The sequence below is a fragment of the Podarcis erhardii genome, assembly GCF_964252035.2.
Source record: "Podarcis erhardii genome assembly, chromosome: 2".
NCBI lineage: Eukaryota > Metazoa > Chordata > Lepidosauria > Squamata > Lacertidae > Podarcis > Podarcis erhardii.
The window spans coordinates 127,216,713-127,233,871 of NC_138498.1; the positions used below are offsets into that span (position 1 = coordinate 127,216,713).

General features: G+C 44.8%; 1 protein-coding gene across 3 annotated transcripts in view; it reads left to right on the forward strand.

The window, feature by feature from the left end:
• The window catches only part of LOC309334660 (uncharacterized protein), a 128,030-nt gene that overhangs the window by 29,212 nt on the left and 81,659 nt on the right, over window positions 1-17,159 (forward strand). Inside the window, exon 3 of one of the 3 annotated variants that reach the window (XR_014153226.1) lies at window positions 6,307-6,473. The exons of the other annotated variants lie outside the window; for them this stretch is intronic. The gene's annotated coding sequence lies outside the window, so the exon portion shown is untranslated. Of the gene's footprint in view, window positions 1-6,306; window positions 6,474-17,159 lie in introns of those variants that run through there. 3 annotated transcript variants of the gene reach the window in all.

The window sequence follows — 17,159 nt, forward strand, 5'->3', positions numbered from 1 at the left end:
TTTCAAGAAGCAGCCATTCTTTCAGCCAGCAAAAAGCGGCTGATTCAGCTTCAGGTCTGGCAGGGCAAATCCACCTCTTTCTTTAGCATCTGTTAATATCTTCAATTTTATTCGAGGCTTCTTGCCCTGCCAGACAAATCTAGAAATATCTCTCTGCCACTTCTTGAAACAGTCCACTTTGTCCAAAATTTGCAGTGTTTGAAACAAGAACAACATCCTTGGCAATACATTCATCTTTATCACAGCGATTCGGCCCAGCAATGATAACTTCAAATTTGACCATATTTCTAGATCCTTTTTCACTTCCGTCCAACATTTTTCATAGTTATCTTTAAATAAATTCACATTCTTAGCAGTCATGTTAACCCCCAGGTATTTCACTTTCTTAACCAGTGTTAAACCTGTCTCCTTCTGAAACTTCTCTTTCTCAATCTGTTATATTTTTCTCTAAAACCTTAGTTTTCAGCTTATTCAACTTAAATCCCGCAACCTGACCAAATTCTTGAATCAATTCCAATACTCTTTTCGTACTAAATTGTGGCTCCTGTAATGTCAATACCAAATCATCAGCAAATGCTTTCAATTTATACTGTTTGGCTCCGACTTGTATACCTTTAACCAATTGGTCCTTTCTAATCATGTTAAGCAAAACCTCCAGGACCGATATAAAAAGCAATGGGGAGATTGGGCAACCCTGTCATGTTCCTTTATCAATCTTAAACTCTTCTGTAACTACATTATTCACAATTAATTTAGCTTTTTGTTCTGAATAAATTTCACCTATACCGTTTTCAAAACCTTGGCCTACCCCCATTCCCTGTAAATTTTTCTTCATGAAACTCCAAGAAATATTGTTGAAGGCTTTCTCCGCGTCCACAAATATCAAGACTGCTTAATTTTTATAATGATTTTATAATGTTGCACTGTTTTAGTGTTGTTAGCCGCCCTGAGCCCGGCTTTGGCTAGGGAGGGCGGGATATAAATAAAATTTATTTATTATTATTATTTTCTCTCAGATTATAGCACGCTGTGAATTTGATGTCCTCACTCCACAATTTCTCCCATTGATCCCTATAGATGTTATATCCTAGGTCTTCTGCCCATTTCACCATTGAACTTTTCACCAATTCTTCTTTCACCTCCCATTCTAGTAGCAGGTTATACATTCTTGAGATGTATTTTCCTTTATACTATATTAGTTCTTTTTCAGATCTTTGCAAGACCCTCCTTTTTATCTAAATTAAATCTTTCATTTATCTGAAAATACTGTACCCAGTCTGTCAGGTGTCTTCTAATTTCTTCAAATTCTTTTAATTTGATGTTATCATTAGTTTATTCTATTAGAACTCTATATGTGGCCCAGTCTCCTTGCATATTTTTCTTTTTAACAGCCAGGGCTTCTGTCGGTGAGGTCCATAAGGGAATTTCTGGTTCCAATATTCCTTTATGTTTTAACCAAATCTTGTATAAGAATGTTCTTATAGTATAATAATAATAGTAATTTATTATTTATACCCCGCCCATCTGGCTGGGCCTCCCCAGCCACTCTGGGCGGCTTCCATAAAAACCAAAAATACAGTAAAATCACACGTTAAAAACTTCCCTGAACAGGGCTGCCTTAAGATGTCTTCTGAATGTCAGGTAGTTGTTTATCGCTTTGACATCTGCTGGAAGGGCGTTCCACAGGGCGGGCGCCACTACCAAGAAGGCCCTCTGTCTGGTTCCCTGTAGCTTTGCTTCTCGCAATGAGGGAACCGCCAGAAGGCCCTCGGCGCTGGACCTCAGCGTCCGGGCAGAATGATGGGGGTGGAGACGCTCCTTCAGGTATACTGGACCGAGGCCGTTTAGGGCTTTAAAGGTCAGCACCAACACTTTGAATTGTGCTCGGAAACGTACTGGGAGCCAATGTAGGTCTTTCAAGACCGGTGTTATATGGTCTCGGCGGCCGCTCCCAGTCACCAGTCTAGCTGCCACATTCTGGATTAGTTGTAGTTTCCGAGTCACCTTCAAAGGTAGCCCCACGTAGAGTGCATTGCAGTAGTCCAAGCGGGAGATAACCAGAGCATGCACCACTCTGGCGAGACAGTCCGCAGGCAGATAGGGTCTCAGCCTACGTACCAGATGGAGCTGGTAAACAGCTGCCCTGGACACAGATTTGACCTGTGCCTCCATGGACAGCTGTGAGTCCAAAATGACTCCCAGGCTGCGCACCTGGTCCTTCAGGGGCACAGTTACCCCATTCAGGACCAGGGAATCCTCCACACCTGCCCGCCTCCTGTCCCCCAGAAACAGTACTTCTGTCTTGTCAGGATTCAACCTCAATCTGTTAGCCGCCATCCATCCTCCAACCGCCTCCAGACACTCACACAGGACCTTCACTGCCCTCACTGGTTCTGATTTAAAAGAGAGGTAGAGCTGGGTATCATCTGCATACTGATGAACACCCAGCCCAAACCTCCTGATGATCTCTCCCAGCGGCTGCATGTAGATGTTGAAAAGCATGGGGGAGAGGACAGGACCCTGAGGCACCCCACAAGTGAGAGCCCAGGGGTCTGAACACTCACCCCCCACCACCACCTTCTGGACACGGCCCAGGAGGAAGGAGCGGAACCACTGTATAACAGTGCCCCCAGCTCCCAGCCCCTCTAGACGGTCCAGAAGGATGTTATGGTCGATGGTGTCAAAGGCCGCTGAGAGATCCAGCAGAACTAGGAAACAGCTCTCACCTTTGTCCCTAGCCCGCCGGAGATCATCAACCAGTGCGACCAAGGCAGTTTCAGTCCCATGATGAGGCCTGAATCCCGACTGGAAGGGATCCAAATGGTCCGCTTCTTCCAGGCGTGCCTGGAGTTGTTCGGCAACCGCTCGCTCTATCACCTTGCCCAAGAATGGAAGATTTGAGACTGGGCGATAGTTGGCCATTGTGGCCACATCTAAAGATGGTTTTTTAAGAAGCGGTTTAATAACCGCCTCTTTCAGTGGGTCTGGGAAGGCTCCCTCACGGAGGGAAGCATTCACCACCCCACGATTTAAAAATCCCTTATAGAGCCTCAATTTTTCATAAATTAAATATGTGTGCCACCCGTTTCGGTTGTCAAAACCCTTTAGGTCAAGCACGTCTGTGTCTCTTAGAGGAGCAAAAAGGATTTTCTTGTGTGTGTGTTTCTTTGTGTTTGATCCATCTTTTAGATTTAGGGGAGCTAGTCTCAAACGTTTGTTAGGGGAGACCTAGGGTTTTTTTTGGGGGGGAGTTATTTGTCCTGTCTGCACGCTTCTTATGGAGGACCGCTGTGGCCACCCCCAACGATACGTTCTCAAGATGGAGAGTGAGGGAACAGCTGCAGTCGCCTGCGGTTCCTGCGCAATGTTTGCCATCTTGCCAAAGGTTGCAGGCAGCTTTACCTGCAGCAATTGCATGTTGATTGCCCTCTTAAAAGACAAAGTCCAGCAACTGGAGGAACGTGTAGCTACGCTCCAAAGAATTAGAGAGCTGGAGCTCTTCTTGGAAGCAACAGAGCACACCGTCTCCACCAAGGAGGAGACAGGGGACTCCCCTGAGAAGGAGGCTAGTTCACCAACACAGGAGCCAGATATATGGAGAAACGTGACTCAAAGAAGTAGGAGACCCAGGGTTCGCTCTGATTGTTTAGAAATACACAATCACTTTGAGGTCCTCTCCCCTAGCATGGAAGAAGAAGAGCAGACTCCATTTGAGGATCTCTCCCTCATTACAGTCGATCAGGAATATGAAGACGAGGAGCAAAGTCAGTCCTCAGGGAATGTGCAGGCTGTTACCATAAAGAAGCAATGCAGAAGCAAGCAGCAGCTAAGCCAGCTGCAGGTGGCTGGAAAGCCAGACAGGATGTTTGTGACTGTTACCATGGCAAGAAAGGGGCAGTCCATTCTCCGTATTGAGCACCGGATTTTAGCTCAGTGTGTGTCATATGACCTGTACAGGATGTACATGGGTGGAGTTGTTTTTTCTCTCTGCTGTTGTTTGTGAAGAGTGCAGACATCTTTATCTGTATGGCTGCTTAAGACAGAAATAAAGACATGTAGATACATTTCTGTCTGAGTCTATTTTCCCTCCCTGGGGAAGCAGGGAGGAGGGAGAAGCAATGGTGTGTTTTTCTCACAGTCTGGGAAAAATTGCCGATACAGACCTCGTCTTGTTTACCTGCCGGGAGTCGCAGGGGGAGGTCAAAAGGAATTCAGCCGGTGCCTGGAGAGGTAGGCACATTCCTCTGACCAAGGCAGAATTCCAATAGTGGTAGCAGAGCTGCTGGTTTCTCCGATCCATGGAAGTCTGCAAAAATAGTAGCAGAGCTGCTGTTTTCATCGCTCCATGGAAGCCTGAAGTGAGGGGCTGATCCTCTGCAGCCAGAAGCTGACCAGACGAAGCTGACAGCCAAGCCACGGAGCCCAAGGTATGAGATTTTCGGGCTTAAAAGGGTGAATGCAGATTGATTCATTCTCTGCTTCACGGGAGCAGCGTTTGGAAAAACAGCTCCGAGTGAGAAGAGGCTTGCATTCCAGAAATTCTTGTGGTTTCCTGTACAAGAAAGGAATGCACTGTTGCTAAGCAACGCCAGTCAGTGTGGTGGCAAGCTACAAAAGTGAGCTGGACTATCAGGCTATGCCTAAGAGAGGCAAAAACAACGTCTTGTTATGACTAGGCTCTCACGAACTCTAGAAAGGGACTTTCCAAGCAGCCAGTGTTAGTGCTGCCAGGTGCCCAAGAGCGTAAACAAACCAGCTATTGGATTTTAGAGGCTTGTGCTTGAGAGTTAATGCAAGGACTCAAAATGGATGCCAAGAAGGGGGGAGCCCTGCCTTCTCCACCCCTCCTGACCAATGACAATTATTCATCTTGGTCTATTAAGATGAAGGCCCTGCTGCAGAATCAGAGACTCTTTGGGGTGATTGAGAACCCCATCCCTGCAGCACCAACGCATGCTTGGGAGTCACAGAATGTGAAGGCGAGGACGGCTATAATTCTGTGTGTGTCAGCCTCTCAGCTTGTGCATATACAGGATTTACAGCACGCGAAAGAGGTTTGGGACACGCTGAGAAGGACACATCAGAGAGATGCAGGTTCTTCAGCGTTGCTGTATTTTGAGAAGCTGACCAATCTGAGGCTTGCGCCTGATGGAGATGTTCAAGCGCACCTGACGGAAATGAAATATCTGCGCCAACAGATGGTGGAACGCAATTTCCGTCTGGATGAGGAAGTGTTTTGCTTCATGGTGATAAACAGCCTGAATCGGACTTACAAATCCGTTGCCAGTCAGCTTGGTTCGCTACCGGCTGCTCAGTTAACCTCGGAGAGGGTCTATGCCATGGTTCTTAATGAACATGACAGACTTGCTGCACTGGAGGTAAAGGACAGGGGGAGACAAGAACGGAGTTCTGACACCCCCGCTGCTGTTGCTACTGGAGAAAATGCTGTAGCTTTGAACGCTGTCCGATGTTACAATTGTGGACAAGCTGGGCATCTTCAGCGGAACTGTAAGAAGCCACGTCAGCACAAAGGAACCAAGGGAAGCTCTACGAAGTCTGAGGCGTCAGGCAAAAGTCATACCAAGTCACAGGCGAAGCCTGCAAAGGCTTTGATGTTGCTAAAGGCCACACCAGAAGTGGGGAATTCTTTCGTTTTGGACACTGGGGCCACGGTTCACATGACCCATCACAGAGAGCTATTTTCGACGTTTAAGAAGCAAAGCTTCGCTGTACAACAGGCCAACGGTCAGGAGCTGGAAGCGACCGGAGTTGGAACTGTGTATCTTGAAAGTCTGAACTTGACTATAAACAATGTTTTTTTTGGTTCCAGGGTTGAAGTACAATCTGCTCAGCGTATCGCAGATTGCTAAGAAAGGACTAAAACTGTCCTATGATGATCAGAGCTGCGAGATCTACAAAGATGGAGAGCTGTATCTTTCTGCCAAAGAGAAAGATGGATTGTATTTGTTGACTTTTGATCAAAATGATTACATGAAATGTAATTCTAACATGATCTCTTTTGCAGGTGTAGCCAAGAAGAACGTCAAACAGGTCACCTCGAGGGTCGACAGGGCATTTCAGCGCGTGTATGCTGATGTGATTGGTCCTCTAGCACCATCTAGAGGCAATGCTAAATATTACCTAATATGTGTTGATTCTTTCACAGGTTTTGTCTGGATTTATCTTTTGGAGAGACCAAAAGACGCCTTAGAAAGGTTTAAAGAGTTTTGTGACAAGGTTAAAAATATGCATGATGCTGACATAAATTGTCTTTGCACAGATGAGAAGCCAATTTTTCTCTTACAGGATTTCCAGAGGTTCCTGGAGAAGAAAGGGATAAGACACAAAATTGCTGCTTCCGAAGAAGCATGGAAGAGATGTGTCTGTGTTAGGGTGAACAAAGAATTGCAAAAGGGAATGGAGGCGCAATTGCTAAGTTCACATCTGCCACATGAGTACTGGGCTGAGTCGCTAATGTCATTTACTTATACTTGAGAAAGTTTTCAAAAGAGTTGGGAAGTTCTCCTTTTGAGAAACTGTTCCATAGAAAACCTTCTGTTACCCATTTCAAGGTTTTTGGGTCTCATGTGAGGACAGAAGCTCTGGGTGGAGTAAAGAATGCCAGAGGCATTTTTGTGGGTTATGAAAAGGGTCTCTACAGAGTAATTTTGTCTGAATCTGGTCAGGTGATTCTCACAAAATTCCTAGAGAGTGCTCCTGAACAGGAGAGAGTGATTGCTCACACATTTCCCACAGGAGATGATGATTCTGATGATGATGATGATGATGATGATGATTTTATTGAATTCAGTAGTACTGATGATGACAGCGATAGCTCAGACAGCTCGGTTGTCACAGTCATTGAGAGGAAATCTCACATAATGACTAGACCCTCAGAAGAGGAGGACGAACCACTGTTTACAATTAGTACTGGTTCTCCAAAGAGTCCAAAGGCTGAACCAGAAAGCAAAGAAGAGCAGCACCTCTTATGTAGGTCTGAGAGAGCAACGAAGGGTGTACCACCCAAGAGATATTCATAAGAGTTTGCAAACCTAGCTATTGCATGTGTTGCTGTTGTAAACGACCAAGGTCAGATTGAAGCTGTGTCTGAGTCAGAGACAAAGGCACAACAGAGAGTTGCTAACCAAGGTAATGCAGATGCACTCATTCCTTGGAAGTCACACAACCAGAGAGGTACATTGGTAAGACCAGTGGCGGGTAGTTCCAAGGGTGGAACTGAAACAACAGGGGAGTGTTATACATATAACAACTGTTTGTTTTCTTCTCTGGATCAAGCTTTGCTCGCTGCACGCATTGATTCTTTAGGGGGAGTATGTTACCATAAAGAAGCAATGCAGAAGCAAGAAGAAGCAGCTAAGCCAGCTGCTGCTGGCTGGAAAGCCAGACAGGATGTTTGTGACTGTTGCCATGGCAAGAAAGGGGCAGTCCTTTCTCCGTACTGAGCACAGGATGTGAGCTCAGTGTGTGTCATATGACCTGTACAGGATGTACATGGGTGGGGTTAGAGTTTCTCTCTGTTGTTCAAAGAGTGCAGACATCTTTAACTGTATGGCTGCTAAAGACAGGAATAAAAGCATGTAGATACATTTCTGTCTGAGTCTGATTCCCCTCCCTGGGGATATGCAGGGAGAGGGAGAAGCAGTGGTGTGTTTTTCTCACAGTCTGGGAAAAATCGCCGATACAGACCTCGTCTTGTTTACCTGCCGGGAGTCGCAGGGGGAGGTCAAAAGGAATTCAGCCGGTGCCTGGAGAGGTAGGCACATTCCTCTGACCGAGGCAGAATTCCAACACCGACCTTGGAATGGACAGCTCACGGAAGAACCCCGACCAGACCTAAGAGGAGGCGTGTAGTGGTGATAGGGGATTCCCTACTGAGGGGAACAGAAGCAGTGATCTGTGGGCCTGACAAGATGTCTCAGGAAGTGTGTTGTCTCCCCGGGGCTAAGATCCAAGATGTAACTGAACGACTGCAAGGAATCATAAAACCCACTGACAAATACCCCTTCCTCTTGCTTCATGTGGGAACCAATGACACTGCAAGCAATAGCCTCCAGAAGATCAAAAGAGACTCCGAGGCTCTGGGCAGGAAATTGAAGCAATTAAATGCACAAATTGTCATCTCATCTGTCCTCCCAGTTGAACGACGTGGCCCAGGGAGAGAGGGGAAAATTGTGGAAGTGAACAGCTGGCTTCGCAAATGGTGTAAACAGGAACGGTTTGGATTCTTAGATCCCGGACTGCGGTTTCTTGAAGATGGACGTCTGGCAAGCGATGGGCTGCACCTCACAACGGTTGGGAGGAATGTTTTTGCCAAAAATCTCAGAAACCTCATCAGGGAGGGAGACAGTGCTCATGAAGGTAGGAGTCTATCAATTGATGAAGATGATCATCCAAATGTCATAGACCAAATGGAGCAAACAGCACGCAGACCTAGTGGTGGGAGGAAAAAATCCTTAAATAAGAGACACGGGGGAATGATTAATGGACTTCAATGTCTGTACACTAATGCGCAAAGCATGGGAAATAAACAAGATGAGCTTGAGCTCTTGGTACAGCAAACTAAATATAACATAATAGGCATCACTGAAACCTGGTGGGATAAGTCCCACGACTGGAATGTAATAATGGAGGGATACAATCTATTTCAGAGAAACAGACCAGACAAGAAAGGAGGAGGAGTGGCGTTATATGTCAGGGATGTGTATACCTGTGAAGAGATCCAAGATTTAGAACCTCAAAGCCAAAGTGAGAGCATTTGGGTCAAAATTAAGGGAGAGAAGAATAACAGGGACCTCATTGTGGGAGTATACTATAGATTCCCAAGCCAAACGGAGGACATAGATGATGCCTTCCTGGAACTGATGGCCAAGCATGCAAAAGGAAGGGAGATAGTAGTAATGGGGGACTTCTATTACCCGGATATTTGTTGGATGTCAAACTCAGCCAAGAGCATAAGGTCAAACAGATTCCTCACTGGCCTTGCAGACAACTTCATTGTCCAGAAAGTGGGAGAAGCAACAAGAGGAGCAGCCATTTTAGATCTGGTCCTAACCAATGTTGACGACCTGGTTAGTGGGGTAGAAGTGGAAGGATCATTAGGCGCGAGTGATCATGCTCTTCTGAAGTTTACTATACAGCGGAAAGGAGCAGTCAAGCATACTAGGACTCAATTTCTTGACTTTAAGAAAGCCGACTTCATAAAACTTAGGGAAGTGCTAGGTGAGATCCCATGGACAGTAATACTAAAAGGAAAGGGAGTTCATGATGGCGGGGAGTTTGTTAAGAGGGAGATAGTAAAAGCACAACTTCAGGCAATACCAATGAGACGGAAACATGGAAGGTGCCTAAAGAAGCCAGGGTGGCTATCTAAAGAACTTTTAACTGAGTTAAGATTAAAAAAGGATGTGTACAAAAAATGGAAAAGGGGGGAAACCACCAAAGAGGAATTCAAATAAATAGCCAGCACGTGTAGACACAAAGTCAGAAAAGCTAAAGCACAGAATGAACTCAGGCTTGCTAGAGAGGTTAAAAGCAACAAAAAAGGCTTTTATGGGTATGTTTGTAGCAAAAGGAAGAACAAAGAAACAGTGGGGTTGCTCAGAGGAGAAGATGGTGAAATGCAAACAGGGGACACAGAAAGGGCTGAACTCCTCAATGCCTTCTTTGCCTCAGTCTTCTCCGATAAAGAAAACAATGCCCGACCTGAAGAATTTGGAGCAAATGATTCAGCAGAGGAAACACAGCCCAGAATAACTAAGGAGATAGTACAAGAATACTTGGCTAGTTTAGATGTATTCAAGTCTCCAGGGCCAGATGAACTGCATCCAAGAGTATTAAAAGAACTGGCCAGGTGACCCATGATTTTCTTGTAAAGAAGCTGGTAAAATGCGGTCTTGACTATGCTACCACTCAGTGGATTTGTAACTGGCTGACTGACCGAACCCAAAGGGTGCTCATCAATGGTTCCTCTTCATCCTGGAGAAGAGTGACTAGTGGGGTGCCACAGGGTTCTGTCTTGGGCCCGGTCTTATTCAACATCTTTATCAACGACTTGGATGATGGACTCAAGGGCATCCTGATCAAATTTGCAGATGACACCAAACTGGGAGGGGTGGCTAACACCCCAGAGGACAGGATCACACTTCCAAACGACCTTGACAGATTAGAGAACTGGGCCAAAACAAACAAGATGAATTTTAACAGGGAGAAATGTAAAGTATTGCACTTGGGCAAAAAAAATGAGAGGCACAAATACAAGATGGGTGACACCTGGCTTGAGAGCAGTACATGTGAAAAGGATCTAGGAGTCTTGGTTGACCACAAACTTGACATGAGCCAACAGTGTGACGCGGCAGCTAAAAAAGCCAATGCAATTCTGGGCTGCATCAATAGGAGTATAGCATCTAGATCAAGGGAAGTAATAGTGCCACTGTATTCTGCTCTGGTCAGACCTCACCTGGAGTACTGTGTCCAGTTCTGGGCACCACAGTTCAAGAAGGACACTGACAAACTGGAACGTGTCCAGAGGAGGGCAACCAAAATGGTCAAAGGCCTGGAAACGATGCCTTATGAGGAACGGCTAAGGGAGCTGGGCATGTTTAGCCTGGAGAAGAGGAGGTTAAGGGGTGATATGATAGCCATGTTCAAATATATAAAAGGATGTCACATAGAGGAGGGAGAAAGGTTGTTTTCTGCTGCTCCAGAGAAGCGGACACAGAGCAATGGTTCCAAACTACAAGAAAGAAGATTCCACCTAAACATTAGGAAGAACTTCCTGACAGTAAGAGCTGTTCGACAGTGGAATTTGCTGCCAAGGAGTGTGGCAAGCGCTTGCCTCTCTATACTTCTTGTGGTGTCTGCGTTGTTTCTTCTCGCTCCAACGTTGAATCGCCAGTTAGTTCTTTTTTGTACTTCCTCCAGAATTTTCCCAACTCGTCCACTGATCTAAAAATTTTCTTCTGTCCTTGTATGTAAAAGTGATACCCTCAGAAAATTCCCACGGGAATCTAATCAAATTTTTCTTGAGTGCATCTGTTACTGTCTTATACTTCTGCCTGTTTGGTCCATATGTATTACTGTATTTTTCGCTCCATGACACACTTTTTTCTTCCTAAAAAGGGGAAATGTCTGTGCGTCTTATGGAGCAAATGCGTGGTCCCTGGGGCGAATTGCCCAGGGGCAGAAAGCAGATCATACTTTTTTTAAAAAAAGAGGGAAGTGGGTGTTGAAACAAAGCCGCTGATCGGGGAGAGAGATAAGGGATGCTAGAGATAAAGGAAACTGCCTGGGAGGCGGGAGGTAAAGACAGCAAACTTGCAAGGAGAGAAGACAGGAAGACTAAAGCAATAAGGAGAGAAATTAGAAGAAAAGGAGGAGCAAAAAACTGCTCTCGCTAAGGAAAAGACACTAAGGCAAACAAGAGGGAAGAGAGTGTTGAAAGGAAACAGCTGATCGGTGGGATTGGAAGAGAGGTAAGGGATGCTGCCTGGGAGAGAGGAGGTAAAAGCCCATGGATCCAAAGGATTTTTGCACTGGGTCACCCCAAATTCACCATCAGATCACATGTTTGTGGTCACAGCATGAACCACAAAAATCATACACCCACTGTTTCATTCAGAATATTTTTTTCTTGTTTTCCTCCTCTAAAAACTAGGTGCATCTTATGGTCAGGTGCCTCTTATGGAGCGAAAAATACAATTACTCATTCATAACTTTTCAAATATGTTTGCTTATATTGCTGCAAACAGTTTATAAAGGTAAAGGGACCCCTGACCATTAGGTCCAGTCGTAGCCAACTCTGGGGTTGCAGCGCTCATCTCGCTTTACTGGCCGAGGAAGCCAGCATACAGCTTCCAGGTCATGTGGCCAGCAGGACTAAGCCGCTTCTGGCGAACCAGAGCAGCGCACGGAAATGCCGTTTACCTTCCTGCCGGAGCGGTACCTATTTATCTACTTGCATTTTGACGTGCTTTCGAACTGCTAGGTTGGCAGGAGCAGGGACCGAGCAATGGGAGCTCACCCCGTCGCGGGGATTCAAACCTCCGACCTTCTGATCGGCAAGTCCTTGGCTCTGTGGTTTAACCCACAGCGCCAGCGTCCACAAACAGTTTATAGTCGCAGTTTAATAATGAAATCGGTCGGACATTTTAAGGATTTGTTATGTCCTTATCTTGTTTGGGCATCCAAGTAATGTTTGCCTCTTTTCAGGTTTCTGGGGTTTGTCCCGTTTCCAGCACTTGGTTCATAATATCTTTTACAGAAGAGGCTTGTCCTTTAATTCTTTCCAGTAGCCCACAGAGAGGCCACCTGGCTTCCCCAGGAAGAACTTTCCAATAGTAAGAGCGGACAGTGAAAAGGAACTATATTGGAAGGGAGTAGACTCCGCTTTATTGGAGGTTTTTTAGGAAGAATTTGGATGGCCATTTGTCACGGGTGCTTGAAACGAGATTTCTGCATTGGAGGGGGTTGGATAAGATTCCAAATTTATTATTCTTTATTCACCCTGCTTTGAGTTCTTAAATGCTTTCAACCCTGTGTGAATTACTTGGTGGGCAATTAGACTAGCACTCTGCCTGAAGCTTTCCCCACGTTCCAAACACTAAGAATTTTTCTCTCTTGTATGAATTATTTGATGAAAAGTGAGATGGGCACTTTGACAGAAGCTCTTTCCACATTCAAAGCATTGATATGGTTTGTGACCTATATGAATTCTTCGATGGGAAGTGAGACTGTGCTTGAGACTGAAGCTCTTTCCACACTCCAAGCACTGATAGGGTTTCTCCCCGGTATGAATTCTGCGATGGGAAGTGAGAGTCTCGCTTTGACTGAAGCTTTTTCCACATTCCAAGCACTGATACAATTTCTCTCTACTGTGAGTTCTTTCATGGGAAGTGATGGTATCCCTCTGAACGAAGCTCCTTCCTTGATGGGAGATGGACTGGGAGCTCTGACCAATGTTCTCTCCACACATAGAATATTTAGATGACTTCTCCGAGATGTGGATTCTGTTGGGCTCTCCCTTGTTCTTTCTTCCAATTCATCACCATCTGCAATGAAGAGAGCAGCAAATTAGTGCCTCAGGAAGAAATGGAACTCCAGATTATTGAACATTTTTAATGAATGCTTGTGACAGAGGAAGAACTGAAGGGAGTTAGATGTGAGGCCTTACTATAGTTCTCACTTCCTTAGTTGCCTGGTATTAACTGACATATTGCTTGGCTTTTATCTGGGATAGATTTTGTTCTGACTCAATCCTGGAATCCACTCCATCTCCAAGGTCAGTCATCTCTTTGGTCAATCAAATGCAAACAGAAGCCGAAACAAAAACAAACCTGACAGAACTTTTGTTTTGACATTTAGAAGTCCTGGGCAGTTAAGACAAGCCTGGTTATTGTTTGAAAAGGCATGACTAGATGAAATACATTCACAGAGAAAACAGTTGTTATCCTGTTGCGTTCTGAAGGCAAAGGAAGGACTGGACCTGATTAATACAATAGACATGAGGCTTGACCAGCAAGACTCTGGGAGGAAGTGCGATCCCCACTCCCTGGCCCAGTCCGTTTTTATTAACAAAAGAACTTTAACATAACGTTTGTAAGAACCAATCTGATTTCCTGTGAGAATTTCAAAAAATCCCCACGTGGGGACAAAGTAGATCAGAGGAGGCCTCTTAACTACAAAGAACTATTTGCTATTTGAGCATTAATACATGTTTAGGCTAAAATAAACAGGAACCCAGGAAGAATGCATTTAGCAAACCCAGAGGTAATAAACAGGCAGTAAAAGGAAAGAAAGGACAGGCAAGGAAAGAGAGGCATTTTACCATCTCCTTGTGAACTCTGTTTCCTGGCCCCAAAATCTACCTAAAGACTAACAAAGCTGCATCAGAGCTACCTCCTTATCTTTATGGCCCAGGATGCCTGGTCTGTATTAGAATGCTTTATACGTGACAGTCAGGCATAGAGAAAACGGGGCAGAGGTTTGTGGGATTTATCAGAAATCAGGTCAAATGATTCAAACCCAGTCAAAGCGATGCTTTCACCGCTGGCACAATGGCTTGCTTCATTTTTCATAATTCCTCATAGCAATCCTACATGACCACCACATTATCCCTCCATGCAGGGTTCACGGTGGGAATGTTAGAATCCCAGGTGCTGTTGGTCTCCATCCAAACAGTGGAGGTTCATCACATAGAGATTTCAAAACAGTTCTTATCATCCAACGTCCACGCCTTGTGTGTGAAACAAACGGCAACATCTTCACCTGCCCATTCCCCATCAGCAGTTGCCTCAATGTGGTTGGTCTATATTTATACGCAAATCATTTTCTTCACTTTGAACCCCCCTCCCATTTTCATGAGAAGACCAACTCTGTATTGTTTCATTGGTAAGAGAAGAGGAACACAACGGAACATCTAAACACAACGGCCACAAGAGCTCCTGACTAGGCATTCAGTTTTGCAATGTTGAATGTTCTCTGTTCTCTTCTGTTTCCCCCTTTTTTTTCAGTTGAAAGCAATTCATGAACCCAGGACTCATACACTGACCACTAATGATGAACTGTATGTTATAGATATTCCGTCAAATTTATTCTGCTATTGTAAATACAAATGACATGAGAAGACTTGGCCTACATATTTGTATCATTTATTAGTCCTATGATCCTTGTTTTTAAAAGCAAATAAAAAGTTATTCCAAAAAGAAAAGAAAAAAGCAATACACAGAGGCCTCTTGAAAGGTTCCTTTCAAGAGTTGTGTCTTCCTGCGTGATTGATCAGTGAGTTGTCTGACAGATCACAGAACTGGTTTAAAACCTTTTGAGCTGCCAATTCATCACATTGGCCGGGGAGCTGTGATCTATTCCTAGCTCAAATTGCCTGCAGGAGACAAAGGTGCAGGCAGGCAGGCAGGCAGGCAGGTGGGGGAGCCCGAAAAGGTGCCCCCCTTCTCCATCTCCATCCGCCTGCCTGCCTCCCCCCACCCCCTAGCTGAGGAAGCCCCAATTCCTCTCTGGCTCCATCCCTCCATGTCCCCATCTCCCCTCCCCTGGGACTCACCAGATCTCTCGGAGGTCCCTGGGAGGGAACGCTCAGAGGTTGTGGGGAGGGATGCGGGAGACAGCCTGACCAGGTCAACCGTCCATCTTCCCCCTTCCATCCTTGCTAGCTTTGCAGGATCCGTCTCTTTCATCCTTCCTGAGGAGTCGAGGAGCCAAAAGAAGCTGCAGGGTCCTGGGAGAGAGGAAGAAGCAAAGGGAGCCTCAGAGGCCCTGCAGGGATTCTCCTGCCCTAGATATTCTCCTGCCCCTGGAGAAGCACAAATGGGGCAGCCCCTTCCCAACAGAAGCCCCATTTCTAAACCTCTCCAGTGGTTTCAATTTCCCCTGTTTGCTCCTCGCCCCACTTCTTAAGGCTGGCAGGGTCTGTCCAGTAGTGACCTCAAGGTAGAACCCCTTGAACTCAGTGGGGCCTATGGACAGAACTTGGTGCCAAAACCAGTCACCGTCCTGTCCCTAAGCCTGAAAACTGCAACCCCAGAGCATGGGCAGAAAATAGCAGAGTAGCCATTACCTGTAGGTTCCCCCATGCTAGGCGCTTTCTTTTTTTTTTTAATAATATTTATTGAATTTTCCAGTAAAACATACCAATACAAAACAATTACAATAAAGACAAACACAAACAAAAAACAAGTATAGTTCCAAAAATTATTTTATCAACCTAATTTCCCCGACTTCCTCATACCTCACCGTTTTGTATTCTAATTTCATTATCCCGTTAGCAACTCCATTCCCTTATTTCCCAAAAATTTTAACGAATTCCATTCCTTTTCATACTCTAATATCTCTGAAAACCACCATATTTTTAAATCCACGTCAATCTAACATTCCTTAATCTTATAGTACTTATTAAGATAGTCCTTAAATTTCTTCCAATCTTCTTCCACTGTCTCTTTCTCCTGGTCTCGGATTCTGCCCGTCATCTCTGCAAGTCCCATATAATCTGTCATCTTCATCTGCCATTCTTCCAGGGTTGGTAAGTCTGATGTCTTCCAATACTTTGCAATGAGAATCCTTGCTGCTGTTGTAGCATATAAAAACAAAGTTCTATCCTTCTTTAACACCACATGGCTGACCATACCCAGGAGGAAGGCCTCTGGTTTCTTCAGGAAAGTGTATTTAAACATCTTCTTCATTTCGTTATATATCATTTCCCAGAAAGCCTTAATCCTTGGGCATGTCCACCAGAGGTGAAAGAATGAACCTTCATTCTCTTTACATTTCCAACATTTGTTATCTGACAAGTGGTTAATTTTTGCAAGCTTGACTGGGGTCATGTACCACCTATATATCATTTTCATAATATTTTCTCTCAAGGCATTACACGCCGTGAATTTCATGCCGGTGGTCCACAACCTTTCCCAGTCAGCGAACATAATATTATGACCAATATCTTGTGCCCACTTGAGCATAGCTGATTTAACAGTTTCATCCTGCGTATTCCATTTCAGCAGCAAGTTATACATTTTTGATAAGTGCTTAGTATTGGATTCTAACAATTCTGTTTCCAGTTTAGATTTCTCCACCTGGAAACCAATTTTCTTATCCATCTTGTAAACCTCCATTATTTGATAATAGTGAAGCCAGTCTCTAACTTTATCCTTTAGTTTCTCAAAACTCTTCAATTTAAAGTTACTACCCTCCTGTTCTAAAATTTCCCAATACTTCGGCCATGTGGACTCCATATTAAGTCTTTTCACAGCTTTTGCCTCCATTGATGAAAGCCACCTTGGAGTTTTGTTCTCCAGTAGGTCTTTATATCTAATCCACACATTGTACAATGCTTTCCTGACAATATGACTTTTAAAGCCTTTATGAATCTTCACTTTGTCATACCACAAATATGCATGCCACCCAAAAAAGTTGTTAAAACCTTCCAAATCTAAAATGTCTGTGTTTTTAAGAAGCAGCCAATCCTTCAACCAGCAGAAAGCTGCTGATTCATAATAAAGTTTCAAATCTGGCAGGGCAAATCCTCCCCTTTCCTTTGCGTCAGTTAAAATCTTAAATTTTATTCTGGGCTTTTTGCCCTGCCAGATAAATTTAGAAATGTCTCGCTGCCATTCCTTAAAACACTCCATCTT